Source organism: Nothoprocta perdicaria, unplaced genomic scaffold (assembly GCF_003342845.1).
Source record: "Nothoprocta perdicaria isolate Ctin4 unplaced genomic scaffold, notPer1 scaffold_101, whole genome shotgun sequence".
NCBI classification, from domain to species: Eukaryota; Metazoa; Chordata; class Aves; order Tinamiformes; family Tinamidae; genus Nothoprocta; species Nothoprocta perdicaria.
Window position 1 is genome coordinate 1165046 of NW_020454106.1, and position 27136 is coordinate 1192181.

At 45.5% G+C, this 27136-nt stretch overlaps 1 protein-coding gene and 1 long non-coding RNA gene across 2 annotated transcripts in view; both read left to right on the forward strand.

Moving 5' to 3' along the window:
* The window catches only part of XKR6 (XK related 6), a 193944-nt gene that overhangs the window by 57201 nt on the left and 109607 nt on the right, over positions 1-27136 (forward strand). The window lies entirely within an intron of this gene.
* Positions 12773-15482, forward strand: LOC112948597. The gene is made up of 2 exons (XR_003249652.1): positions 12773-12867; positions 14674-15482. It is a non-coding gene; the product is annotated as an uncharacterized LOC112948597 (long non-coding RNA).

The following is a 27136-nucleotide window of genomic DNA, read 5'->3' on the forward strand; positions in this document are numbered from 1 at the left end:
GTGAGGAGATGCCTAACAGTGCCTAGGATCATCTGAAAGGGTTTTCGCTGTCGAATGAAGCCTGAGAACAAGAAGCATGTGTTCTTGCTGAGCATAGTCGGTTTTGTTGGCAAAACTGTTAAAAAAAAAAAAGATATGAAAACCTAGGAAATGGCTTGAACTTCCCAGACTCTGCATTTGTATGAAAGCGAGTCAAGATTTTGTCTCCGCTAGTCGCAGATTGCGCTGAATCTAAACGAGGTGACTGCCATCTGCTTTCACATAGATTTTTGAAAACACAGACCAGTGCTCCCCGGCATGGGTGAGGAAGAGAATATTTAGAAGTCTGTGCTTAAAGCATTTTTGGATGAATGTGCTGTTTTCTGATTCAAGATCAGAGCAAAACTGAAGTAGGCTTTGACTGAGATCTGGAAGCACCAAGTGTCGCTTGTATTCCTGCTGATCAGCGTAATTTAGAAGATGTAGTTCCCAGCCTCTCCCTCTTGTGTCCCCATCCCAAATTGGACAGTATCCTACCAGAATGTATGTTGTAATGTCCGTCACTGTAAGGTCATCTCTTGKTTTGTGACCTGTCTTGCTATGAAGGGTGAATTGGCCAGTGATGACCATGGTCAACAGAGACATCTCAAGTTCCTGCTCAGTCCTGCGTCCGTCGAGAAGCAGGAGGAGTGACACATTGGAAGCCAAATGGAGCTCCCTGTGAKGAACCAAGACACGGAGACAAGGAATAAGGTGGCACACGTGCTAGGAGAGGCCTCTCTGGCTTAGCAGATTTGGCTGCTTTCACACAAAGTGGCTCTGCTTAAGCTTTTCTCAGCAGCACGGGTGAGTCGCAGAGTCCTGCAGCCGCCGGTGGGCCAGAAAAGAGATTCGCTTATGTCCATGAGGATGCAAATGCCCAGAATAAAAGGAGTTCCTGGGCAGTTCGTTTGCTGGACACTTCTGAACCTTGTTTTCCCATTGCCTGGATCATCATCCACGTTACAGCCCGTTCACACTGCAGTTAGAGGAGGAATGACCATAATTTCCTTCTCACTTTTAACGCTGCCGGGGTGGCCTCAAGTGGCAGCTGAGAATCAGACCCTCCGTTTCCTTGCACTGTCGTTTTTTGTTCCAATGAAGAAGACACAGCTGGAAACAGCCACCTCCAACCCAACCCTGGAGCATTTCTTCATTACACTAATTCGCAGGAGCGCCTGGGGGACCTGTTGCAAACAGGGAAACAGAGGATGAGAAAAGCGAGGCTCATTATATCTCTGAGAGGCTTTATTCTTTTACTTTGGTGATTACAGTTTTGTTTTTAATTATTTAGGCTAGTTTGTTAGGCATTACTGCCATCCTGTTGAGTTTTTTTTTTTTTTCTTTTCTGCAGCGCTGCCAATGGGATATCTTGGGCAGGAGGGATCTTTGCTAGGGAATGCACAGCAGAGCACTCGGATTTAGTTGGACAACCCTTTAACRTAGAGCCGGGCTGATAATCTTTCCCAACAAGGGGGGAATCTTCTCTGGAGTTAGGGCTGCCTTGAGTCTGTGCTAAAACAGAGCTGAAACGGGGCCCGTGTTGCCTCCTCAGCACCACTCGCTCCCCATCCCTGTCACCAAAGTGCCCCCCTTGCTTCTCACACACGCAATTACTTCGCYATAACGATCCAAGTAATTTACCTTGCTGGTATTGGAACCAAAACCAACTCATTTTTGAAATGTTAATGATTTATTGGTGTTTTTTTTTTCTTTTTCCTTTCCTTTCTTCCCCCTTTATTTCAATCTCTTAAGATTCCAGTGTTTCTCTTTTGTGAATTCCTAAGGAGACATCTAAATATTCCTTTGCACTTCCTAAGAATCAAAATGGAAAAGATATCGAGATGGTAAAGCTGGCGTCCTCTACAGCGATTTTGCAAGCATACTGTGAGTAGCACCTGAAAGAAACCAAATATTAAAAACAGAAGGTTTAGCCCTGGGGTCCTTCCTAAGCCTGTTCCTTAGTTTTCCCTAGAATTGGAGTTTTACAGCTCTTGGCTCTGTGCATGCAGAATGGAAGGATGAGTAGGAAATGATTTCTTGGTTTAATCTTCCATTTGGAAAAGAAAAAAGTAATAGTAGGGGTCCTAAATTGTTCATCTGAGCCTAGCTGGGGACAGCGGTTTATCAGATTACAAATGTGCTTTCATTACCTGGAGGTATATAATACGTTGGGCTGTGAAATACACACTTGGGCAATGAGCAAATGAAGGTCACCAAACTATCGCTGGATCGCTGCCAGTGAGTGTGTTAAAATTAAATAAACCCTGCGCTCCATCTTCCAGCAAACCCTGCTCTTTGCTCTCCGTAGACTTGCATCTTCTCAGGTTTGCCAGCGTGGTCCCGTATTTTTCCTTTCGTTCCGTCGCTGCAGCTCAGTGAAGCCGAACAGGAGTTTGCCTGCGAGGCAGGTTGGTTCCCCTTTCTCCTCCCAGGGTTTTCCTTAATGGCTTTAAAAACTGCTGACAGTTGTTTTAAGAGCTGATTTTCAGGCTGTGCCTTTTGTAGCTCTGCGGCGGGAGGGAGATATTGTTCGAAACCAAAGGGACGGGCGGCCTTGGGCTGCAGGCAGGAGGAAAAGGGCTCTTTGCTGCACGAGAATAATGCTGCTCTGCCTAAAGTGCTGCTTCTGCCCCTTCTGCTGAGGCACTACAGCAGCCTTTCAGCTGCTGGGCTCAAATACAAGCATTATTGCTATTTCTGTTTGGAGTATTTTGTTCCAACAGAGGAGGTTTGAAACAAGGAAGGGTGTCCAAGAGTGAATTGCTTAAATGGTCCCTGAGAAACAAGGATCCTGGGGAAGAAAAGGGATTGCAGGGTTTTCCTTGAGGACTGTTCAAGGGAGACAGTCAAGGAGAGTGTTACACATGCACCGTGCTGCATCAGTGAGATTTTTCTCTTGCCCAAAGCGTTAAAGCAGGTGTGTGAGCACTGATTACTTGGGGGAATGTTTTTCAAATACTCCCCTCATCTAGCACATAGTGAAAGAACAYGTAATTCTGTAAAGCGCATGGTATTGCTTGACTCCTAATGTTTAAGCACGTTGGAAAAGCAGTAGGTTTCCTTGCTCTACGTTTACTCTAAAGAGCATGAGAAGCGGTTGGYGGTTATGTGCTCTAAGTCACTCCAAGCAGCGAGCAAAAACTGTGTTACAATCTAGAAGATGCAGCAATTAATGGCACGAATTTATGGATGAAAAAAAGAATGAAAGTCGTGTTGCTTAATGGTCTGAAGTCAGAGTCCTGAGACTCTGGACCTTTTCCATACCTTCCATACTTTGGCAGTATAACATTCCAGCTGGCACTGATTTTTTTCTATTATTATTTTTTTTTTCCTGTGGAATTTGAGAGTTTAAATCTGCCCTGAATATATTAGCATACATTGAAATATAGAACAGATATTTAGCATTTTTGTCCTGAAGGATCCTAAAACGCCTTGCAAATACTCTCACAGATCGCTACTCAAACGCAGCCACTTCTGCTTTTTGCTTAGATTTGGTTCAAGATGGAGCAAATTTTGCCTGGGGAGATCAGCAAGAGCCGTGTATGTCCCAAAATTATCTGTGGCACATAGGACTTAGATATGTCACCACCACATAGGGAGAGTTGTCRGTAAAAGCATCAGCAGATCCATGAGTGGACAGAAGAGCGTGCTGAGACCCKACTACTACAGACCTGGCTCAAAGGAGGGATGTTACAGAATCAGGGAATCACAGAATGGTTGAGGTTGGAAGGGACCTCTAGAGATCATCTAGTCCAACCCCCCTGCTCAAGAAGAGASACCCAGAGCATGTGGCAGAGGGCAGCATCCAGGTGGGTTTTGAAGACCTCCAGAGAAGGAGACTCCACAACCCCCCTGGGTAGCCTGTTCCAGGGCTCTGCCACCTTCAATGTTCTATTATATCACATATTTTCTCTCTATGGATCACAAGCAGAGTTGATTATTATTTTTTGCATAAACCCCACAGTTAGGTGCAGCTGCATCCAGTTGCATCATGAGGACTCAGAGATACCAGTCCAGGTGGACAGAACTTTTGGAAAGCAGCAGCCAACTCAACGCCACTCCTGTTCTTTGCACACCCGCTCTTTGAAGGCAGGACTTTGCCAGGCAGATTCCTCACTGAGTGCTTCCTTAGCTCCAGCAGCCCTAATCCTGCTGGCCCCACAGCAGCAATCCCTAATCAAGACCATAATCAGCCTCTTGCTGGTCTTTTATTTCCCAAATTGGTCCTTTGCAGTTACCTCTTCTTGTAGACCTTGCTTCCAACTAAAGTACATCCATTTGTAGGGTTCTGCTTCCCACCTGCTCCCTCTTCTGCTTAAGCTTTGAGTATTTGTGCTTTTCTTCGCCCCACAGTTTTGTAATGTAAATAATCTTCAGGCCCTGCTAAGATCAGCATTTCAGGAGGTGCTGTCCAAAGACATTTTGCTTTCAGTGGAAGCCCGTCAAACGCAAAAGATGCTGACAGTATCTTTAACTAGAAGTTAACTAGTCTGTGACTGAGGCTAGAAAGGGCAAAACACAGTTTCTAGAGCCCACGTATTTGCTCCTCCTGGGTCTGGGCAGTCATTAGGGTGATGGCATCTTGGGAATACTGGTTATGGGCAACATAACAAGCTCTGTGGAGCAAGGGCAGATTTTGCCCTCCAAGGATTTGTGGTTCAGGCAAATCTGGAAGTTTGCACAGATCATTTCTGCCCCCTCATTTGTACTCTCTTTCGACAAATGTCCAATTTCCAGACCAAAATGTGGCARTCTGAGTTATGTTCATGGGAGAGGTTGGAGGACGTGAGCGAAATACCCATTGGTTTTCTGATCTTGCTGACAATTTGTCCCTGAGATCTTCAGGCCGCAGCAAAAAGRTGGACCGCTAGTAGCAACAGTTTGGTAGAACTCCGAGAACTGGAAAATAAATTTGTTTTCCTAAAGGTTCAAGAGTCTTAACGTGATGTCACCACCAGCTCCTCTTATTTGTATGGAACAAACAGCTCCCTGATTCTTAGTGTGTGTCAAATTTGGCTTATTTCGCAGGCTGTTGTAGTTGATGAAAGCTGCTGTTGAGTGATTCCAGTGTTACTCACAGCTCCCAAATGTGCAAGCACTGTCACTACAAAACGCAGAGTTATTTGAAAGGTTTCTTATGAAAGTAATCGTGTGGGAGTTAATTAACATCTAAGGATTTGGGCTCCTCTCGTTTGATTTGGGCTCATCTCGCTCAAGCATTAGACTTGCAGGTAGCAGACCAGCTCCTTACAGGGATTTATCACCTGGGACTCCAGCACTCCAATGCAGAAATCCTGCTGGGATGCAGCGTTTTTCAGGAGGGGTCTCGAGTTCCTGGCCCTTGCTGAGTTTTATTAGGAGAGATGACTGTGTTCATGTCACCGCTTTATTTAAGGTGTCTAGTGGCTTCGAAATTACTAATATCCACTTSTCAGCTGGAGGAAGTGCTGCTTTGGGACAGAAGTTTTCATGTTGGGGACAGATAGGTGAAAGCAGACAGTGGTAAAATGCCCAAATTAATCTGAGGTCAACCTGGTCAGGCTTATATTTTTTTTGGAAGAGCCATGTTGCAGTTACAAAGGGATTTCTTAAAGGGGGTTTACTGTGTCATCCATGGAGATGGAGGTAGGAGAGTCTTTGAAGGAATTAGGGAAATTCTTTTGGGACTGCACGCAAAAAACAGAGATCCTAGCACTGCTTGAACTCCTAAGAATGTCTTTCTTGAATTCCCAGGGCTGCTGATCCTAAAGCTCATCCAGAACTGCTTTTCCACCTGCAAACCAGGCTCATCTGGGAATTGAAAGGAAGCTTTCATGGAATTTCCTACCGCTTTTGGAAGAGGGATTGTAAAGAGTTATTACATGTACCCATCAACAGGCTTCCTGAGGTAAAAGATAGGAATTAGGTGCAGTTTTGCATGGCCCTTCATATGCTGGCCRAGGCTCCATAAAACTGATCTTATTTTTAAGTCGAGCTGATCTTATTTTTAATTTGAGCTGATCTTATTTTTGAGGATGCCAAGGAGAGGGGCTTCTTGAGCACATATTTAAGTGTTTTTCTGGCCTCTGTGGTGCTCAATGGGGCAAAATGGGTAAATTCCACTGTCTTAATTTAAAGATAGCCTGTTAATTAATTAATTAATTAATTTTATCCAAGAAAAGGCTTAAATATGGCAGAGGAGTGAATATTGGATAATTCTTAGGGAATTCTAGCTTAACTGTCACAGCAGCTCTCTGCTTGGGATGCTGTGCAGTTACATGTCTTGACTGYGGACGGCAACGGATGGCTTTTGCTTCAGAACAGTAATAAGAAATGGTAATATTCATTTTTTAAGAAAAGAATTCTGTATGATGCAGTGTTTTTGTGGACAAGTGTGGTATTTGGACTGGATGGACGGAGTTAACGGAGCAGCGATGAACTTACTCACTCTACCACTCCAAATCAAACCTGGGAAGGGCAGGAGCTGCAGAAATCTCACTTGAAAAATAGCCATTTTTTAGTAACACCCTCACAAATGACGCTGGGATTGTCTGCCTGTTAGTGTGCTGTGTATGTGTAAAAGTGTAGCATCCCAGCAGGACACCACTTACAACCTGTCTAGGAATTCCTAAAGCACCTGTCTCAAAACTTCCTGGGTGCTGATTTACACCAGGCTTTCACCTCTGCTGTTCGTGAGCAAGAGCTCCTAAACAGGGCCTTGGTGGAGCTGCCTCTGCTCCATCTGGCTTCATGGAGGCTTCCGTCTTCATGGAGGCTTCAGTCTTCCCTTAGGGAAGTGTTTCACTATCAGGTACTTGGGTATCAACAGATCCTTGGGAGAAGCATCGTTGCAACAGTCCCTGGTCCTCATTAGAGATGGGGCCTCTGAGGTCTCTCCTGGGTAAGCTAATGTGGGAAGGGGTCTTCACTGCCCTGTCCACCCTTCTGTGTTCCTCAGCCCTTGAATATGCCCGAGACTTGCAGCAATAAGGTGGTGAGAGTAGCTGTATCTTCAGGAAGAAGGTCAGCCTTGTCCTTTCTGGCTGGTGTAGATACCCAATGGGACAGATGCTCTCCTCATGAAAAGTTCTCTGCGTGGTGGTTGCGTTGCTGCAAATAGGTGGGAAAGGTTCAACTTTGCKTTTCCTCGAAACTCTAAAAATGTGGCTGCCAGAGGCACTCAGAAGGAGTAGATGTGACGAGAGATGTCTAAAGGAGACGGWTCTGCAGAGCAGACATGTGAGGCTCAAATTGAAGCTGTGCAGTCATCTCCATCTCCGGCATCAGAACAAACCTGACAGTCTGGCTGCATTTTGTTTTCCCAGCATACAAATGGATCCGTCTCCGCGTGTGTAAGAATTGGTTCGTTAATATTTTCGTGTGCTTTAGCTTCTAAGAGCTTTACCACTGCTAAGCATGAATTAAAAGCTTCAGGACTTTTTCAAAATACAAGCAGAAGGAGATATCCAGAGGAGCACTGAAGGGTGAACAGTCTGAATCGATCTTCTCAGGAGCAAGACTGCACTGTGTGCACAGCCTGGGTTTTCAGTGCCTCTTCTGACTTTCATTGTTTTACTCTGCTGCTGGATTTGGCTTCTCTGCCAGGGGTCTGTGTTGCTGCTGTCCGTGACACCCTTCACTGCTGGGCTCCGTTGAGTGGGACAGTCAGGAGCAGGAATGATCAGTTCAGGGTGCATGTGRACGTGTTTGCAGGTGGACAACCAGGAAAAGCTGCAGGCTCTTCACAYTGCACTTCCCCAAATGTGCTTGGGATGGATGGATTGAGGTATTCTGAATCCTCATAATGACCAAAGAAACCCAGCAACAACAAAAACAACTTGAGACATTGCTTGGATTTAGAAGATACGAGATGTTGGACATCCCTTATGCGCCCATACCTCAATTTCCTCATTTTGTCCCTGTTTTTTTCACTGTGTTTGAAGACTATTTAGGACCACATAGTTCTACTGATGAATCATACTCCAGAAGATGCTGTAATATGAACAGTAGCACTGAATTTTCTCCTAATTTTATCCTGTGTAAATTTAATACAGAGTTTCAAAGGGCTCTCCCATGAACTCGCAGGTTTGAGGGTAGTGTTACAGATGAATTGGTTTGTCCGTTTTCCCTGACATGCTTTGTTTCTAACCCAAATTTACCAGTAAGCTGTCTCAGACTTTTATTAGAAGTGKCAGTGCCTGGGTTTGTAATATTCGGGTTAAGTCCAGTTGCATTAATGTCTTACCTGATTTCTCATGCAGCATTTTTCTTACCTAGAAGAAAGCAGTAGAATAACATCCCTCTAATGTGACTGTTCACACTAGGAGAAGAAAGAAGAGCATGGATTATACTTGAAATCTTATTTTTGAAGCCCCAGTCTGGGTTGGTGGATATCGTGTGCTTTTCTGGTTGCTTCTTTATCATGCTGCTTTATTTTATTTGTTTTCTATAAGCCATCAGCAGTTGAAATGGCACTTTCCAAACTTGCTCCAAATACCATTGCCACTTGTTTTCTTCTGTGTGCTTAGATCTTGGCAAGGATCAAGGGCTTCACAGGTCATAAGAAATCGGCGTGTGATGGATTTCACACTGCCCTGGTTAGCAGTGTTGTGTCTCTCTCCGTGTCAGGCTTTTCCTGAGAAAACTGTTTTTTTTTTTTTTTTTTTTTAACTTGACTGCCTCAATTTTTGGCATCCAAGTGAAGCTGCTACACGCTCCTTCACCCTGGTATTACCTGTGACATGTGTGGAAGAGAAATAATGGAGTGTAGTTTGACTTCATGCTTAAAAAATGTCTTTCCTCAATATTTTRGTTGACCTATTTGACTACATCAACCTTTGGTTGCCTGGCAGYGACCTGGAGTTAGGAGGACAGTCAGATTTACACCTTATTTGGGGAACCGTAGGTTTTTTCCAGTCTTCCTGTCCTTCCTGCAGGTCTGCCTGTTGCTTCAGTGCAATCTCCRTGGGATACATCCCACCTCAGCCATGAAGGTGATGCAGACATCAGCATCTGAGGTTGTTGTCCTGAGTCCTTTTATAGTCAAGGGAAAGCAGATGTTGGGTCTGTTGAATATATAGGGAATATGGATGGTTAGAGTTTCACAGAATCACAGAATATTCAAGGTTGGAAGGGACCTCTACAGATCATCTAGTCCAACCTTCCTGCTCAAGCAGGCACACCTAGAGCATGTGGCACAGGGTGGCATCCAGGCGGGTTTTGGAGACCTCCAGACAAGGAGACTCCACAACCTCCCTGGGCAGCCTGTTCCACTGCTCTGTCACCCTAACAGTAAAGAAGTTGCTCCTCACCTGGAGACGGAACTTCYTRTGCTTCAGCTTGTGGCCATTACCCCTCGTCCTATCGCTGGCCACCAGTGAGAACAGCCTGTCCCCTTCCTCCCTGCATTCTCCCTTCCTGAACTTATACAYATTAATCATATCCCCTCTGAGCCGTCTCTTCTCCAGAGAAAACAGGCCCAGCTCACTCAGCCTCTCTTCATACGAGAGATGTTCCATTCCCTTAATCATCCTGGTTGCCCTTCTCTGGACCCTCTCCAGAAGCTCCACGTCCYTCCTATACTGGGGTGCCCAGAACTGAACACAGTACTCCAGGTGYGGCCTCACCAGAGCTGAGGAGAGGGGCAGAATCACCTCCCTTGACCTGCTGGCAACACTCCTCCTGATGCAGGCCAGGATGCCATTGGCCTTCTTGGCCACGAGGGCACACTGCTCACTCATGGTTAACTTGGTGTCAACCAGGACTCCCAGGTCCCTCTCCGTGGAGGTGCTTTCCAGCAGGTCGACCCCTAATCTGTACTGATGCCTGGGGTTATTCCTCCCCAGTGCAGGACCCTGCACTTGTCCTTATTGAACCTCCTGAGGTTCCTCTCTGCCCAACTCTCCAGCCTGTCCAGGTCCCTCTGGATGGCAGCACAGCCCTCCGGAGTGTCGGCCACTCCACCCAGCTTGGTGTCATCCGCAAACTTGCTAAGGGTGCACTCCATGCCCTCATCCAGGTCATTGATGAACAAATTGAAGAGCGCCGGGGCCAGAGGAGAATTGCTCAACATCTCAACACTCAAACAGTGGGTTTAGGGGCCCCAAAAATATTTGATGGGCTAGAAATTGGTCATGCTGAAGTCATATAAGAGTGTGGGGACACTCTCGATTTTGGAGAGGAGCTCTTAGGAAAAAGATATGGAAAGAGAGGAGAGGAGAGGAGAGGAGAGGAGAGGAGAAAAGTAGTTTTCAAGTGAGAACATAGGAGGGAACGCCACCATCCATGGTTGGTTTTGCTGTACAAGCAAGTTGCAGGAGACCCAGAAGTCCTAAATATTTGAGTTTGAGGATACCTGAGGATAAAATAGTTGTAAAGAGGATGCAAGAGCATTATGATGGGGTTTTGTAATACCTGGTATCACCAGATTCTGAATACTCAGAGGGAGTTGATACCTGCTTAAGGAGAGAGGTTTTGAAAAGCATAGCGGGGAAAAAAAAAAGTTAATTAAAATGTTCATTGAAGGTCTGTGAGATGACTTCTAATCCATGCAGACATTTTGGAAGAAGTCCAAAAGACAGGTGCAAGTTTAAAAAGCCACCAGAAGAATTTAGGAGAACAAGCAAGTCCTGATCCAAAAAGACATTGGGGCAATTACAGCCCCTAAGAGCTGGATCTGGAAGCCAGATCTAGATTCCTAGAAGTGCATCTGGTTCCCTGCGTATTTTGATATTCACACTGCTTTTTTAAGGTGGTTTTGAAGCCATCACCACTTCTAAACCCAGAACAGAACCTCCTAAGCCTTTCACTACGTGTCTGCAACCCTTCAGGCTGCTCCGAATTGGCGACTCTTCCTGCTACAACCATAACCTCGTGGCTTCAAGAGGGTTTGGAAGAATAACAGCAGCTGAGCCTCTTTATTTGCGCTTTGACTCTGAGCTTTCAGGCTGCAATTGGAGTTTTGAATGCGGTATTCATCTGCAGTATTCATTAAGATGGGGAATTATTTRCATGTTATTAGCCTTATTGCATGGAAATAAAAACCTCTTCTGGTTCTTCCCTCCCTCCGTGCGTCTTTCATGGCCCGTCTCTATAGCTGCTCTGAATCCTGTTTGCTGTGTGACAAACCGGGCTGATAAATCTTGTTACTCACTTGAATGGCTGGGAGAACTCACTGCACATTACTGAATTTTGTGAATTATATCATAAATGCATAATTAAAGCTAAACCCGGAGCCTCCCGTGGAACCTCGCAGAACTCCGTTCATGATGAATTATAGGGGAATGCGCACGGATATTAAAATTTCAGCCTAATTATTTGGCRTTGTTTTTAATCAATATTTAATATACTACCTATAAGTTCTTGAATACCCCGGCAAAGCTATTGCAGCTTTGCCAAGAAGCTGTGGACCGTGTGAGTGTGTTTGTTTTCACTGCACTTCATATTTTAGTATTTGATTATAGAGAGGAAAACTCCCCTGAGCACGATGGGAGCAGAAGGGGAAGTCACTGCTAGGAATTCTTTATTTTCCCAGTCCTTGCCCACTTGAGCATCTCAAAATATTGTGGTTTGCTGGAGGAGTGTGGCAAGAATAGGATATAATTCACTTACTAGAGCCCTGCTTGGTTGGACATGCAGCAAGTTGTTAAAATCATCCTGGAGATCTCAGCAATGCCTTTCTGCAATTTGGATTCTTGTTTAAAGACAGCTGCCCAAAGTGCTGTCAGTCTCRCATACGTTTGCATTTGAGATGTGCTGGAAAAAAAATTACATTCTACGCATGAAAACTCGCTTRGGAGATGCTTTCCTCCTTGGAAAGAGGGGTAATGTTTTAAAGGCAAAAGGTTGCAAACTTCTATTTAATTTTGAGAGGTTTGTGTCTCTTACATGTGCGGCTGAATAGAAGGGATTTTAGTCCCTTAAATCCCAGATTCTAGAGAAAGCAGCTTGAGATCTCAGTAAGAGAATTAACATACGGGTTAAATTTACAATAAGTAGCAGCACTTGGAAAATTCCTATTCAGGCGCTGTTAAGGAAATAATAGGATTAGCTCTTGTCGTGTCGGTGGAGATTCTTGAAAGCGCCGGCGTCGGTGGCACCGGGTCCGTTCCCTGTTGCTGGTCGGGGCGTGAAATTGAGGACAATGCAAATAAAGGTGACTTTTCTTTGGGGCAATTCCTCTGCATGTGTAAGCTGCGGCTTCTGTAGGTAATTCAGTGCGATAAAGAAGCCGCTAATAATTCCTCCCAGTGCTGCTGCAGGCGCCAAGATGATCTTAATTGCAGCTGTGGAGCTGATAAAAGAACTTTATCCAACATCACACATACAATGTGTTTGATATACATATAGCAAATGTATTTTTCTTGTCTGTAAGAGGCAGGTCATTTCTATTACATATTAACAGCATAACACAAACTTTTATCCTGTATTTCCATTGTTTGGTTTTAACACATTTACTGTTCCTATGTATATATTTTAAGGTATATCCATTTGTATCCCCTGTTTCAAGTTTGGTTTGGTTATTTTATTTTATTTTATTTTATTTTATTTTATTTTATTTTATTTTATTTTATTTTATTTTATTTTATTTTATTTTATTTTATTTTATTTTATTTTATTTTTATTTTATTTTTTATTTTTTATTTTTTTTATTTTTACAATTCATGTTCATCCCGAATCCTGATATGAAGCATGATTTTCAGTTCCTTGTGTCTGCCATTTCATAAACATTCATGTGTATCTTTTATTTTTAGCTTAAGCCAAAGACACGAAGCTTTAAGGCTGCACTGAGGTTATTTTGAGATCATCTGATTTCACCGTAGAAGGTGCGGTAGGAGACCGTCGCTCTGAAAAACTTCAGTCAAAATGGTAATGAAAAAAGGAAAAAGAGGCTTCTGTCATGTTGCTCTTCTTGCATTTCTTGGTCTTCACACCCCACTAACGCTGCTTTACTAAACTCTGCTTTCCTTTTCTGCTGGGTGCACTTTTGGGTGCTGAGCACTGTGCCTTCCAAACCCCATCCAAAGCTTTTGGAGCACAGGGAAAACTTAACCCAAAAGCAAAAATCCACATCATTTAAGAACGATATTAACATTTGTAGGAAGATGGACTGACATTTGGCAAGTCTGTCTGAAAATGCCAGCAGCCTTAGTGCTTCGAGGAAAGAACTTAGGCACCTGCTTAGGTTGAGACTTCATTTACTACTTGAATACACGCCCAAGGATGTAGCTGAGTACTTCTTGAAGCTGGAACTTCAGAATGAAGTGGAAAAGAGGTGCTTTACAGATGGGTTTATTGCAGAGACTATTTGCTGTGTTTTGGCACGGGATGCTCTTGGTATGTGAAGATTTTGAGAGTTTTCTCTTCATTTTGAAGTGAGAGACGGCGTGGAGCCAACACTGTCTAGTTTGAGTGGTAGCTAAACCAGACACTCATTTCAAACAGATCCAGGAACATATGTTTTAACATACTATTTCCTGATACTCCGTAATCTCTTTAAACTGAATAATCTTATGATTATGAAGGACAGCAACGTGTAATAATTTGATAGCGTGTATTCAAGAGTCARGATTAACAGAAGTCCTATAAAAAGGAATTAATTTAGAAGGGCCACATTGAATACATATATATGTATATGAGGAGTTTATTGTGCATCCAATAAAACTGTACTTATCAGCTTAAAAGCTATATATTTTCCCCATCCTGGGACTGCTCCTTGCATGAAATGCGTCGTTCTCCTCTTCTCTATAACCCTTCATTTCATACCCAGTGATGGGAGCTGCTCTCTTCTAACAAAAAGTGCTTATCCATATAATAAGTATATGTACTTTTAAGTATGTGTCCATTTAAATTAATATTTAATAGATCAAAGATATGTGTATGATATAAATGTATCTGCTCATGTCTAATCATTATTTGACATGACCTAGCCTTTATATACATTTTGTGCCTTTTGTCCAGTGGGATATTTTTAGATGAGAGTGTGAGGCTTGATTTATGCTTGAAAGCAGAACATTTCTCTTGGAGTCTTTCTGGTTTTCTTAGCTAGCAATGCCATTTTACCAGGACAGCTAACACTTACACCATGGAGGAATTTCTCCAGCGGAGTTACATCTCTCCCTTCATATCCTACTAGAAAGTCTAGTTATACTAATTTATTTGCATCCATGACCCTTTAATCAGTCATATGTTTTCTTTGTAGTCTTTGATGTGACTAGTTACCTTGCTGGGATTTTTTTCAACAACTTCACTCGTCTCCAAGTCGAGCCTTGCCAAGCTGCCCTGGCACAAACGCAGCTGTCCCAGCTCTCCATTGACCCTCACTTTGACCAGATACCCCGTTTTCTGACAGCTGAAGTTTGGTGAGATAAACTCAGCGGGAGCAGTTCTCTAAATGCACTCTTGCACCTTCTGCATTTCTCTTTGTGAGTACGTGCAAGCAGAGGTAACCCACTGAAGGCTGGAGAGCTGGCCCTGCTTTGCCAGGCCAAGCCTAGACACGTCGCTGGGCTGATCCCAATGCAGCAGCGTCTACATTTGTAGCTGGGGGATCTGTGTAAATATTTGCTTTAATCAGAGCTATCTGCTGGCATCCTGCCTTTGCTGAAGAAGACCTCTGACTGTCGCAGTAGGTGATTAATTCCTTTTTATTTTCTTTTTTTCTTTCATACAAAGCCATCCTCACAAAAGCCAGACAGACAGATTGGAATTTCCTCGTGGATCCCCAGCCCTGGAAAGCCTCATGCAGTGTCTACAGCAGCACGCCATGCTTTGGGATGGGAGCCTTGGAAAGTAGCTGTGTTACCATGCAGCTTCACTGCCATCGGGTTAAATGGCCACAAACAGAGCAGGCTTGAAACCAGCTGCTGGCTTCAAGATGCTGTTTAGAGTCATCCAGGAACCCCGGGAGCACATTCTGTAGCGAATACAGGGTGGAAAGGAAGGGGAAAAAGAGTATAAAGGAAGGGGAAAAAGAGTATAAAACCCTCTTTTCATTGAAATTAATGGAAAGACTTCTGCCGGTGGCCTCTTCTTGAGGCTTCATGACTGAATGTTCCACTACTGTAAATGGAGGAGGTCTGTACTGCTGGCTTAGGGTGCACATTTCCCAGAAATATGCCACCCCATAAATCCCAAAGAGAAGCTGCAAACGAGCTGAGGTTCCAGCCACCACAGTCCTTGTGTCCTTGCTGAAAAATGTGAGACTCCTTTTTCTTTTGGGKGATGTCTCATTTTAAATTGGTGAATCTCAGCAAAAAGCCAGACCCAGAGGAGAGAATTCCCCTGGTTTTGTTCTGTCAAGGAAATACTTTCTTCCTACATTTCAGTTGAATTTTCCTTGCCTCTTCCTCCTCCCCTAGGAAATAGGATCATGGGTTCACAGGGTGAAAATATTTCTCTGTGAACTTGGAAAGAAACTTTTGTGAAGAATTTCAGGGTCTGTAGATTTGAATTTTTTATGGTTTATTTTTTCCCTTGGTGGTGGTGGTTAGTTAATATTTCAGTGTCGTTATTTGTTTTTTTTTTTCTTTTTAGGTCTGAAAGGGTTTTTTTTATGAGTGGTGAGATGTTTCAGTACTTGGAGAGAGACTTTTTTTTATAAGTTAATGTAATTATTAGTCTAAATCAGCCTAGCAGATCCAGGTGAGCTGTGTAAACGTGCACAATACTGTAGGGATATCCAGTAAATCTGTGCTTAGCAGACCAGCCTGAAACAGTGGTTCTGGTTGCAGCAGTAAATGCCTCTTTGTCAGCAAATCTTTGATGTGTCCTGATCAAACGTGATCCCATGTGAACGGTGACACTCTGACAGCTACAAGTTGGGCAAATCCATGTTTTTTTTTTTTCCCTGTCCACAATTCTTTCATAAGAGCCCGTTGAAAACTGCTGCCTTCTGAGGTGCTGAACTTGCTCTGTTATGGGCGAGAGGTGCCTGGTGTGTAACTAGAGTTCAAAAATCGCAGCAGAAGATTAAACAAATCAGAGGTTGAAATTATCTTTGATCCCTTTCTGCCGCTATAGGATTATTCCACAGTGTACCACTTTTTGCAGTTTATATCTAATCCACTTTTATACATCTCCGGGAGCTGCACGTCCCACAACTTCTTCTGGAAAGCACTTGCAGCCTCAAATTTAAAGGTACTTTCCTGGCACTGAGATTCAGCTTGTGTTTCCACTGCTGCTTCCCATTTCCTCCAGCGCCACATGCATAATGTCACTGCGTTGTGGTATATGGCTTTTGAAGGCATATGGATCATTATCAGGATGTTTTGTGCTCCTACTACATGCTTCGCAAAGCTGTATATATTTATTTGGATTTGCATGTATATTTATTTAAATATACTATAATTAAAATTTAAATAGACTTTATTTATTTATTTAAATATATATTTATTTGGATTTGCAGTGGGGAGGGTCACATTTTCCAAAACTAACTTGGAGATCTAAGTGGTCAGCGCCGAGCTTTCATTTTGAGCATRTTGCATTTGTAAAACCCAAAGTTTTCTTTCTAATAAATCGGTATTTTCAGGCTTCCAGAGTGCTCCTCTGTGCTCCTTTGATGTCCCTTTTTACATGCATTAAGCGTTGGCAGCGTGGCCGGAGCGCTAGCTCCTCGCACACACCGGGCGTTGGGGTAGCAAAGCAGGAAACCACATCATCTATTTTAAGTACACAAGGAAAGCAGTTAAAAATGACAGCGTGTTTTGCTGGATTGGCAAAAGCTTGTTCAGCACCGTGTTAAGGAAGAACCCAGATCCACCTTGGGGATATTTCAGGAATAGACTTTTTGAGTAGAAGGTAGGTCCCAAATGCAGTTCATAGAAAAAATGCACTTTGCAGATAAAAAGTTATAATTCTGAGCTGCTAGGGGTGTGTTTGCATTACTGGTGTGCCTGGCACATCCAAGAACCCTGCCTGGTGTCTTCAGCCTTTATTCAGACCTTTCAGTGTATTTCATTTTTCCTTGATGCAAACAGCCCTGAAAAGGAAAATCCTGCAGCTTCTTTTAAGACAGGAGAGAGGGCAAGCAGAAATAGGGTAAAGGAAGAATATAATAGCTAACCTAAATATTTTGCTGTGTATGCTGGTGGCTTTATTTTTTTGCAGATGATGCTAAAGGATTAACTCTATTACAGTAAATTAGTGTGTGTAGACACGGAGATATATGTGCATTTCAGACAATTTTTAGCAGTGCGAAAGGCACACTCTTGGTCTGCGCTCAACAGCAATGTATATTCTTACTTTTCAGAACAAAATTGCCTATATTATTGCCCTGTTTATTCTCTGTTAGCAGCTTGCTCAGCACCATTGCAGCACCCAAATCAGACCCGATGACATCTAATGCAATATATTCCTCCCCTCGAGCTGCTGTTAGCAGGGAAATGCTGTTAAACCTGATGAGAAGCTGAGTGTTAAGGAATGAACCCGCAGAAAGAAGTGGTTTGGGAAGCACCCTCTTCCATTTCCACGTGGCTTTGACCATAAGACCTTCTTATGTAGCTCTTGCTACCTTGGGAATATCTTCCATGAAGAAGTAAGAGACTTTTAAGGAAATTAGCAGTGCAAGATTGCAGGGCTGTCAGAACGACTTAGGTTTTCTCCCTTGGAAGTGGCTTTTCTTGCAGATCACGGAGGATTTAGCAAGACACTGAGTGCACATCCCTGGTGAAGGGTCCAGACGGAATCCCACAGAACTCCTTAAATACCCAGGTCTATCAGCTGGCCTCGTTTATTTAAAATGTTTAGGTTATTTTGTTTTGTTCTCATCACCGTAGTAAAATTATTTTTATGCCCCTTTGGGTATTACCTGCTTTTATAATCTTTCTATAATTAAATTTACAAATCCGCTTTTGAGCTGGTGATGTATAAAACCTTGCAAACCGGATCCTTTGTATGTTAACCTATATTTATGTTACTTTTATTCCTTCTGGCAGTAATTATCCTGGCTCAAGGCCTGGGATTAATCCATAAGATGCTGAACATGCTTGAATTCTTTTCTTTCCCTCCCCTTCTCTGTGGCAAACTCTCATCTTATGTAGAGCAGCACAGGGCCTTTTCAAAACCACTTCCTATGAAGCGCTTTCACTGTCACCCCTCTTAAGCAGGAGGAGCCACAGCAAAGGTTAATGGATCCTGTGCCGTGGACACGGAGAGGAGAAGTGACTCAGCCTCCGTCACGGGGAAGGATTTACAGGCGTTTCGGAGCCRGATGACACAGCTCGGCACGGCGCTCGCCGCGAGCTCAGGGCAYGGGGCTGCGACGGGGACGCAGGAACTGCGGTAAACGGGCACCGTGCTGCTCCGACCGGGGCTGCGCGACCGCGCAGCGGGGCCCGGTGACGCACCTCGGGTCCGGAGCATCGGGGCGTGAGTCAACTCTGCCCTTTCTGCAGCCCGCAGTGTGAAAATTAACCTCTGGAGCACCGTGGCCCTCYGGAGGTTGAAGCTCGACGTGGGACATGGCAGAGGATTCACAGATTCACAGAATATTYAAGGTTGGAAGGGACCTCTACAGATCATCTAGTCCAACCTTCCTGCTCAAGCAGGCACACCTASAGCATGTGGCACAGGGTGGCATCCAGGCGGGTTTTGRAGACCTCCAGASWAGGAGACTCCACAACCTCCCTGGGCAGCCTGTTCCACTGCTCTGTCACCCTMACAGTAAAGAAGTTGCTCCTCACCTGGAGACGGAACTTCTTATGCTTCAGCTTGTGGCCATTACCCCTTGTCCTATCGCTGGCCACCAGTGAGAACAGCYTGTCCCCTTCCTCCCTGCATTCTCCCTTCCTGAACTTATACAYATTAATCATATCCCCTCTGAGCYGTCTCTTCTCCAGAGAAAAMAGGCCCAGCTCRCTSAGCCTCTCTTCATACGAGAGATGTTCCATTCCCTTAATCATCCTGGTTGCCCTTCTCTGGACCCTCTCCAGAAGCTCCACRTCCYTCYTATACTGGGGTGCCCAGAACTGAACACAGTACTCCAGGTGCGGATTGAAGTGTCARCCCATCTGGAAGCAGAGTTCTCTGTAGAAATGGGATTTCACCCAGTTAGGAAGAGCCCTGCTGAGTTCTGAGGGCTTTTTGCAAGGCGTAAGCGAGGTGACGTTGTTCTCCTGTCCGCATGCTCACCCAGAAAGTGGGCTCTTCCCTGGGTGTCCCATGCAGTTGTAAGTTCCTGGAAAATCCTATAGTGTCCAAAGGCTGCTCTGCCACCAAGCAAAAGTGCCCTAGAGGTGGCTGGAGGGACAGAGAAAACACATGGAAAGTAAGTCCCATTGCAATCATTTTAACTGGTCTGCTGCATCTCCGTGCACTTTGTGGATAAACATGGCTTTTGCAGTTCGTAATCTCAAGTTTTGCAAATTCCTTTATTTATTTTCTTTTACTGATATTGCAATAAACGAGATTCTCTTCTCACACTGAAATATGCTGCCTGAACCCTGACTTCTCTGTTGGCATGTGAAGGAAAGAGAATTATTCCTGGAGTTTTTTGTAGCACATCAAAAGCTTGACTTTTTTATTTTCATTTTTATTTTTTTCCTCCTGTGGATGGGGTTGAGCAGAAGTAAGTTTGGTAAGGATGGCAGTGCTGTGTTCTAGCTAAGCCGTGCCTAAGGGTGTGCTGCTGTGTGACGCAAAGGACACCTTGGAGGACACAGCACAACCCCACCCTGGATTTTGTATTTTTTTGCTGGATCTAAGGATAAGCTTCGATGTCTGGACCAGGTAGCAGTGACCCYGGTGATCCTTCAGTTTGGTTCAAGAGTTAACGTGCTCCAGGGTTCATTCCTAGGAGGCATTTCAGATACAACTGCCTTCTCTCGGAGACAGGGAGGTTAATGTAGGATGTGGCTGTGCCTGTTGGTGCCATGACCAGAGAGCAGATCCTGATACTGGCTCTCTTACAGCGTTCATGTAGGCAGGTTGAGTGTTGGGGCCACTGATTTTAAGATCATGATTTATCTGCATGGTAGAGGACAAGTACTGCAGGGCCTCAAGGCAAGATTCAGCACCAGAGTTGTCATCGAGTTGCTCACTTCAAGGATAGTTCCCGTGAAGAAGCTTCTCCCTAAAAGCTTTGGATGTTTTCACTTGCTAAAACTGGGCAGAGACAAATCTGTTTCACCTAGGTATTTACCATAGCAAGAAGCACAGAGAGGGTGACTTTGGAAGGTGAGAAGACTTCAGGGGCATCAAGGAAAGGTATCCAAGAGCCTTCTGGAATCAAGCTGTGGAAGCAGTGCCAGTGGGTGTGGTGCCAAAGGAGAGCACAGCCCTTGGCTCATGATGTCAAGGAATCACTAGGAAAATTTTCTACACAGATAGAGTGGTGAAGCATTGAAACAGGCCGCTTGGGGATGTGATGGAGTCACTATACCTGGCAGCGCTCAAGAAATGTGTCGATGAAGCCCTTAGGGACATGGTTTAGAAGGCATGGTGGTGTTGGGCTTATGATTSGACATCACAGTGGTTGGGCTTGATGATCTTGAAGGTCKTTTCCAGCCGTAATGATTCCATGATGGCAGGTGGCAGGGACTTCTGGAGATGATCTGGTCCAACTGCTSTGCTCCAAGCAGGGTCACCTAGGCCAGGTTGCCAGGGCTGTGTCCAGTCCTGATTTGAACCTCTCCTGGGATGGAAGGTGGAGACTCCACAGTCACTCTGGACAACCTCTTCCATTGCAGATTGCTGGAGGAGGACACGTTTTTGAGCTTCCCATGTCCTCCTGACACTGACCAGGTTGCTGTTCCATCCTCCTCTACCCATTTTTATTAASAGCATGTCCTTCTGTCCCTCTGTGGCATAGCCAGGAAAGAGGAGGTGGTATGAAAGGCTCAGGGCCATTTCTGGGCTCCTAGTAGAGCATCATCATCCTCCAAGGATGGTCCTCATGGGCGAGCTCCGTGTGGAGGCTGGACCTTCAGGTGACAAAATAGCAGCCATGGAGCCCTCAGCAAGGTGAGTTGAGTTGTTTGTAGCTGTGTCTGAAGCTTCAGCCCCTTCTGGAGGCCCAGATCCATGCGGTGTGGAGCTCTTTGCTGCTCTGCTGGGAGATGGGCCCTGTTCTCTAGCAAATGTTGCCCGCTGGGAATTTTTCCTTGGAAAGTCTGAAATTATTGATTTGCAACGTGCCTCAGCTGAATTTCAGCATGGAGGAGCCACACAGCTCCGAATTCAGCTGTGCTGGCTCTTTTCCCTGGGAGGAGGCATCACAGGAATTAATTTGATTGCCTCAGAAAATTAGTGTTGATTTCAGTGAAGAATATTTTATTATAGTGTCTGCATKATCATTCTCTTCATAGGATAATGGCTGAGAGTTTCCAGTGCTTCCTGCACTTGTGTGTATTTAATGATTTAATCTATCCCTTCTAAACAGTAGTTTGGAAAAAAAATCCAAAGTCTGGCTGCCTAATCTTCATATTCCATCAGAAAATCAAATCACTAATCCCAGAGGTGGAGTTACAATTAAGAAGATATATGTGTGTGTGTGTGTGTGTGTGTATAAATAAATATATATATATATATATATACACATGTCAGTGCTGGAAAATATTAAAGCTGAATAATATACTCTAAAATAGACCTTAACTGAGGCATTTGCTTCATTCGTGGAAGTCAGCAAGGCCCTAGCGCTTTTGCAAAGGAAATGCTGTTGTTTTCCTCCCTCGGTGTGTTTGTTTTTAGCAATCTGGGCTTAGGCTCCCCCTTGTACATTTAGTGTGGTGAGAAGTTCACAGTAAGGTGCTGGGAAGAAGGCAGAAACTTTGCCTGTTTCACAGCCCTTGGAAGTTGATCCCTATTCCCTGCTCTTTGGCAACGCAGCCTTTGGCATTTGCTTGTGCAAATGCAGTTCTTACAGGGGGGAAACGAGCGCAACGTTGTCCAATATCTGCCTTTATTCCCCCAAACGAACCCTTGCAATAACTGCTGCTTTTTTTGCAGAAGCCTCCGTAGGTCCCAGCAGGCTGAGGAGCAGCGGGARCTCAAGGGTAATTTGGAGAAACTACTTGGCATGAGCCAGGGAGGGGGCAGATCCCTTTTGCTTCTCCCTTTTAAATGTAAAATAAAGAAGTGACCACATTCCCGGGCTTTCCCCCGTAAACTCTTCCTGGAGTTAATCCAGCACGAGCTCCATCCTATTAAGGTTCTCCTTGCCCTGAGGACCTGACCGCACGTGGGAGATGCATGCGAGCTGGGGAAAGCCGTTAATAGCATCCAGCGTGGAGATTTCCCTCATCTTCCTTGTGCAGGATCACTGCAGGGCTGCGGCGGAGCCGGGGAAGTTTCGGAGCGACGGGAGGTGTTTTCGGACGGCCTCAGATGATGAAAACGGCTCCGCGATGTGAAGGGCGGCGTTTGCCGCTCGTAAATTCTGCGTGTTAAACCAGGCTGCTGCGTGTGGCACCAGGGGCACGGGCCTAATCGAATAAAGGGATTGCCAGCACACAAATTTGGCCAATTAAAATCATGAGGCAGCGCTGGAGCTAACGAGAGCAAGGCTGTGCTTTACAGGGGCCAGGGCGAGCATGCCTCAGAACTGCTGGTCGAGCACGTCCCTCCTCCTGCTGATGTCCATGAGACAGGACCAAGAGAAGGAGYAGAGGGACGGATAGCTGGGAAGGGCTAGGCGCTACTTAAAGGTTAGCACGCGTTTTATCTAAGACCTAAGCCGTGATTTATGGCATCGTTGAGCCAGTGGGGAATCATATCTGCAGTTCACAGCAGCGTTTTTCTTGATCACAGAGTACCTCAAAGCTTCTTCCCTACCTTAGAGGGAAGCAGGGTGGTCAGAAACATGAGCAGAGGACTCCAAATGACCTATCCCTATCATCTAATAACTCCAGAATCGCTCTGYGGGCAGCAGAAAGGCTCCTTCATGGCTTTATATTTACCAGAGCTGCCTAGAGAAGGTTGTTTAAACAGCAGCGGTTTGAACCGTGCTCTTGACATAATTTTTTCTACGTCTGCAGTCTAAATATCAGCCTCTTCTCTGAGCCGAGTGACCTTCGTGACTGGAGTTGTGCTTTTAAAGTGCAGTTGTTCCCAGTAAGACCCTGGGTGAGACGCCCCACACCTGCAGACACTGAGATGAAGGCTGATCTGGTGTGTGAAATAGGGACACCCAGAGCAGAACAGGTAGGAACAGGGTGCTAGGATCAAGACTGTTTCTYCCTCATTTCTACTGAAACATGTGGTCTTCCTTAAGTACTGTGCTGGATCATGTGTGTGGCTCTCAATCCCTGTGAGATATAAGGTGCATTAAAGCTGGTAGCTTCCACTAGTGAACAAAATTTGGCTATTCAGGAAATACCCTTAAGAACATTTCCACGTAACCATCCTTGTGCTGGTTCATTCCTTGTGCTCCTTCATCTTCCTGACTTCGATGGACAAGAGAGATGGGTCTGGAAACACTAGGTGTGTGGTGGTTTGTTAGCTTTGCAAGTTTGTGGCAGGACGGTGGACTTGGTGTGAGAGTCTTGTGCTTTCTAATAAATTCAGGCTGGATCCGTGTTTTGAATCAGGGAGCTGTGGGAATGCTGCTCCTGTTTGGAGTAGCATGAAACTGCATTTGTGTGTTGTGGAGCCACAGGACAGACCTTGTCTTCAACGTTGCTGTTGATGGAGCCACAGTGCAGATGCTTTGGGGATGGATTGTGAAATGGCTCTGTGGAAAGAGCTGAAATTGCTCTTTTTCACTGCTCTTGCAGCAATGGGCTGTATCCTCCCTTGAAGTTCAGCTTCAAGCCTTAGTTCTCCTGGTCAAAAATGCTTAAAAACACCTTCATTTTGRACTAAAGAGATTCTTGGTGCAAAGAAACACTTGAGCACTAAACACTCAAGTTTATAGCAAAACTTACACTTCARAAAGACATCTAGGCAAGCCCGCTCTTCACTAATCCTTAGCAGCATGGTGTAATTGATACAAGAGATAGGTAGTATTCGTGGCAGCAAAAATGAGCGCAGAGCAAGYGGCATCTCAAAGGGTCCCTCCTAGCAGCCGTGGTGGGATGGCTTCTCTTTTGTGTTGGCACCACACACAGCRAGACAACGAGGTGATCTGATATGTGCAGGGCTGGGGTTTCTCCCCGTAAAAAGCCAGTTACCTAATTTTGGTGCTGTGAAAGGAGGGGGTGGAAGAGACCCGCCCTTGTTAAACGTCTGAGATGTTTGTGTAACCTGTTCTGCACCACGAGGCTCAGCCTGTCACTGAAGAGAGAAGATGTCTCATCTGATCTGTGTAAATTGTTCATCCTTTTCTTCACTAAAAAGGAGTTGTTTGGCAAACTGCTTGTGTTGGCTGCAGATGCTCTCTGGGGAGAAATAACCCCAGGCACTAGGACAGATTAGGGGTTGACCTGCTGGAGAGCAGCTCCATGGAGAGGGACCTGGGAGTCCTGGGGACACCAAGTCACCCGTGGGGCAGCAGGGCCCTCATGGCCAAGGAGGCCAGTGGGCTCCTGGCTGCATCTGGAGGCCGTTGGCAGCAGGGCAGGGAGGGGATCCTGCCCCTCTGCTCAGCKCTGCGGAGGCCAAAGCTGGAGCGCTGGGGGCAGCTCTGGGCTCCCCAGGACAAGGGGGCCGTGGAGCTGCTGGAGAGGGGCCAGCGCAGAGCACCAGGGCTGAGGAAGGGCCTGGAGCAGCTCTCGTGTGAGGAGAGCCCGAGCGAGCGGGGCCTGCTGAGCCTGGAGAAGAGGAGGGTGAGAGGGGAGCTGGTGAGTGTGTCCAAGGAGCCGAGGGGAGGATGGAGGGAGGAAGGTGCAAGCTCTGGTGGGTGGTGGCCAGGGGCAGGCCAAGGGGACTCTGCGCCACATGCTCTAGGTGTCCTGCATGAGCAGTGGGGTTGGACTAGATGATCTCTAGAGGTCCYGTCCAACCTCAGCCATTCTGATTTTTAAGTGATTATTAAGTGATCCTTCTTTCAAACTGAGCTTTGAAATTTTTGGTGTACCAGCAGTTTGTCCTGTGAGTCCACTACCACCCGAAGTACTGTATTATTGAAAGGAAGAATCCAAACGTGGGGAGAAATTCCCAGAACAAGGCAACAACTTTCAAAGTTTTCAACAGAATTCATTCTCATGGGTGGACAGGCAGATTTCTCATTCCTGTAAAGCAGGTGGGCTCTGCTCTGCAGAATATGTTGATGCTTTCCAGACCTGTGGCACCTTTTCATGGTTCCAYGAGGTTTTCTGGACTGCAGAAAGCCACCAACACTGTGATCCAGCTTGACAAAGCAGTTCCCAGCTTCATGGTACATCTTAGCCATGGTGATAGGATGGCATCTGCATTCAGCATTTGTGCTTCCCAAACATGCCATAATCTGCTTGGACTCTAGCTGTACCCGAGAACTATCGGAGATGTTGAGCAGCTTGGGAAGCCTCTTACTGATGTATATTGTGGTGCACAYSGAGCCTGGGGGACTTCCCAGAGACYAGGCATTCCTCACCATGTGCATTTCTTCAATAAAGCAATGAATAAAGCRGAGCTTTCCAAGTACTTACTCCTAGCACAGAGTACTCAAAGGCTTCTGGCATCTAATGAACAGAGTCCCAGCCAGACTGACAGAGGGGAGGATTTCCCAGTGTTATTTTATGCAACTGCTTTGATTCGAAGTCCCGCTGCTCTAATCAAGCAGATGAAGACGTGAGAATATGTGGGACTTGGTGAAGAACCTGTCCCTGCCAAGAGAGCGGGGCTGACAGCCATCCAGATGGTGCATCAAACCCAACAGCGTTGCCTATGATAAACCTAGACCACTTCGTCTCCACAGAAGAGCACRACAAGACGTGGCAGCCAGGCCAGGATGCTCCACTGCTCAAGAGGAGAATGGTGGGAGCCCTGAAGTGCTGCTCACTTAGGGAACATTTCCCCGATTCCTTTGATAGATGTTGGGTCGTGGTATGACCTAGTGGTCTCCAGCTTGCACAGTAATGGACCGTGTTCCTAAGACCTTACAGCTAAACTGGAGAAGATTGGCAGACAAGATGACTTTGGATTTTTCCAGCAGCCAAGTTTATCTACATTTTGGACTTCTAGAATGACAGAAAAATGGAGTTTTTCATGAATGTTGCCCAAGAAATCATCTGCTTTATCCTAGTGTGATTTAGAGYATTGATGCAAACACACGTAGATCCATATTCATGGAGCCTGGTCGAAAGCAGCTCTTCCAGGAACGTGTTACAGCCACAACCAGCCTCATAGGAAGCTCAGCTGTCACTGATCTTCTGGGTTGATTTCAATCCCCAAGGTCTCTTTCAGTCATAGTATCTTCCACTTAGGATGCCTCTGGGAAGACTATCACTAGCTAATGCAATTTGAGATCCATCGTGGAGCAAAAACCCTTGGGAGTTCATACTGACTCATTCCCACCTTTGTTATGCCCTCTTTTTTTTTTAATGCAGAATGAATTATGTTCAGATGTGTATTCCCATCTCTTCCTTTTGCCAAAATGGTCATTTTCAGTGAAGAAACACTATTATGGTCAAAGACCCTCTGACCGTCCTCCCCGCCACCATCTCATGCGTTTGCCTTGCTGCAAACCCAGGCAGTGGTGTGGATGTTTCTGCTTTGTGCCCATGCTTAGCATCAGGCCGTGCTCATCCAGGTGTGCTACAGCTTCTGCACTCGGTTCCTCCCAGGGGATCCACGTCCTGCGCCTCTGAGTTGTGGTGCTCGGCTTGCTGTGCTGCAAAACGACACCAAGGACGGGGCGAACAGCTGAGCAGAAGCACAAAATCGTGTCTGTTGTGTGAGTTGGGACAGGGTGGTGAGGGAGAAGGGTTTTCTTGCACGGTCCATCTGTGGGCTGCAGATAGAAGATCCCGGGCTGCAGGTGTCCCATGTGCTGCAGGTGTCCCATGTGCTGCTTTTTGGGAATCTGGGCTCGGCTGAACAAAACAGAGCACCTCGGGGTCAGAATGGAACAGGGAAACCACAAGATGAGGCTTGTTACACCAAAATCAAGATCAGAATCCCCAGCACCCTCAATGAGAGGGAGTCTGGGAGTCTGCTTTTCTAGTAACTCTGAATTCAAATGAAGCAGTGGGTACAGAGACAGCTGAACGACAGCACACCTTCCACTTCTATTCTGCACCAGAAACTGGTTTTCTTAAAAGACCTGTTTTGCATTTTTTTAAAT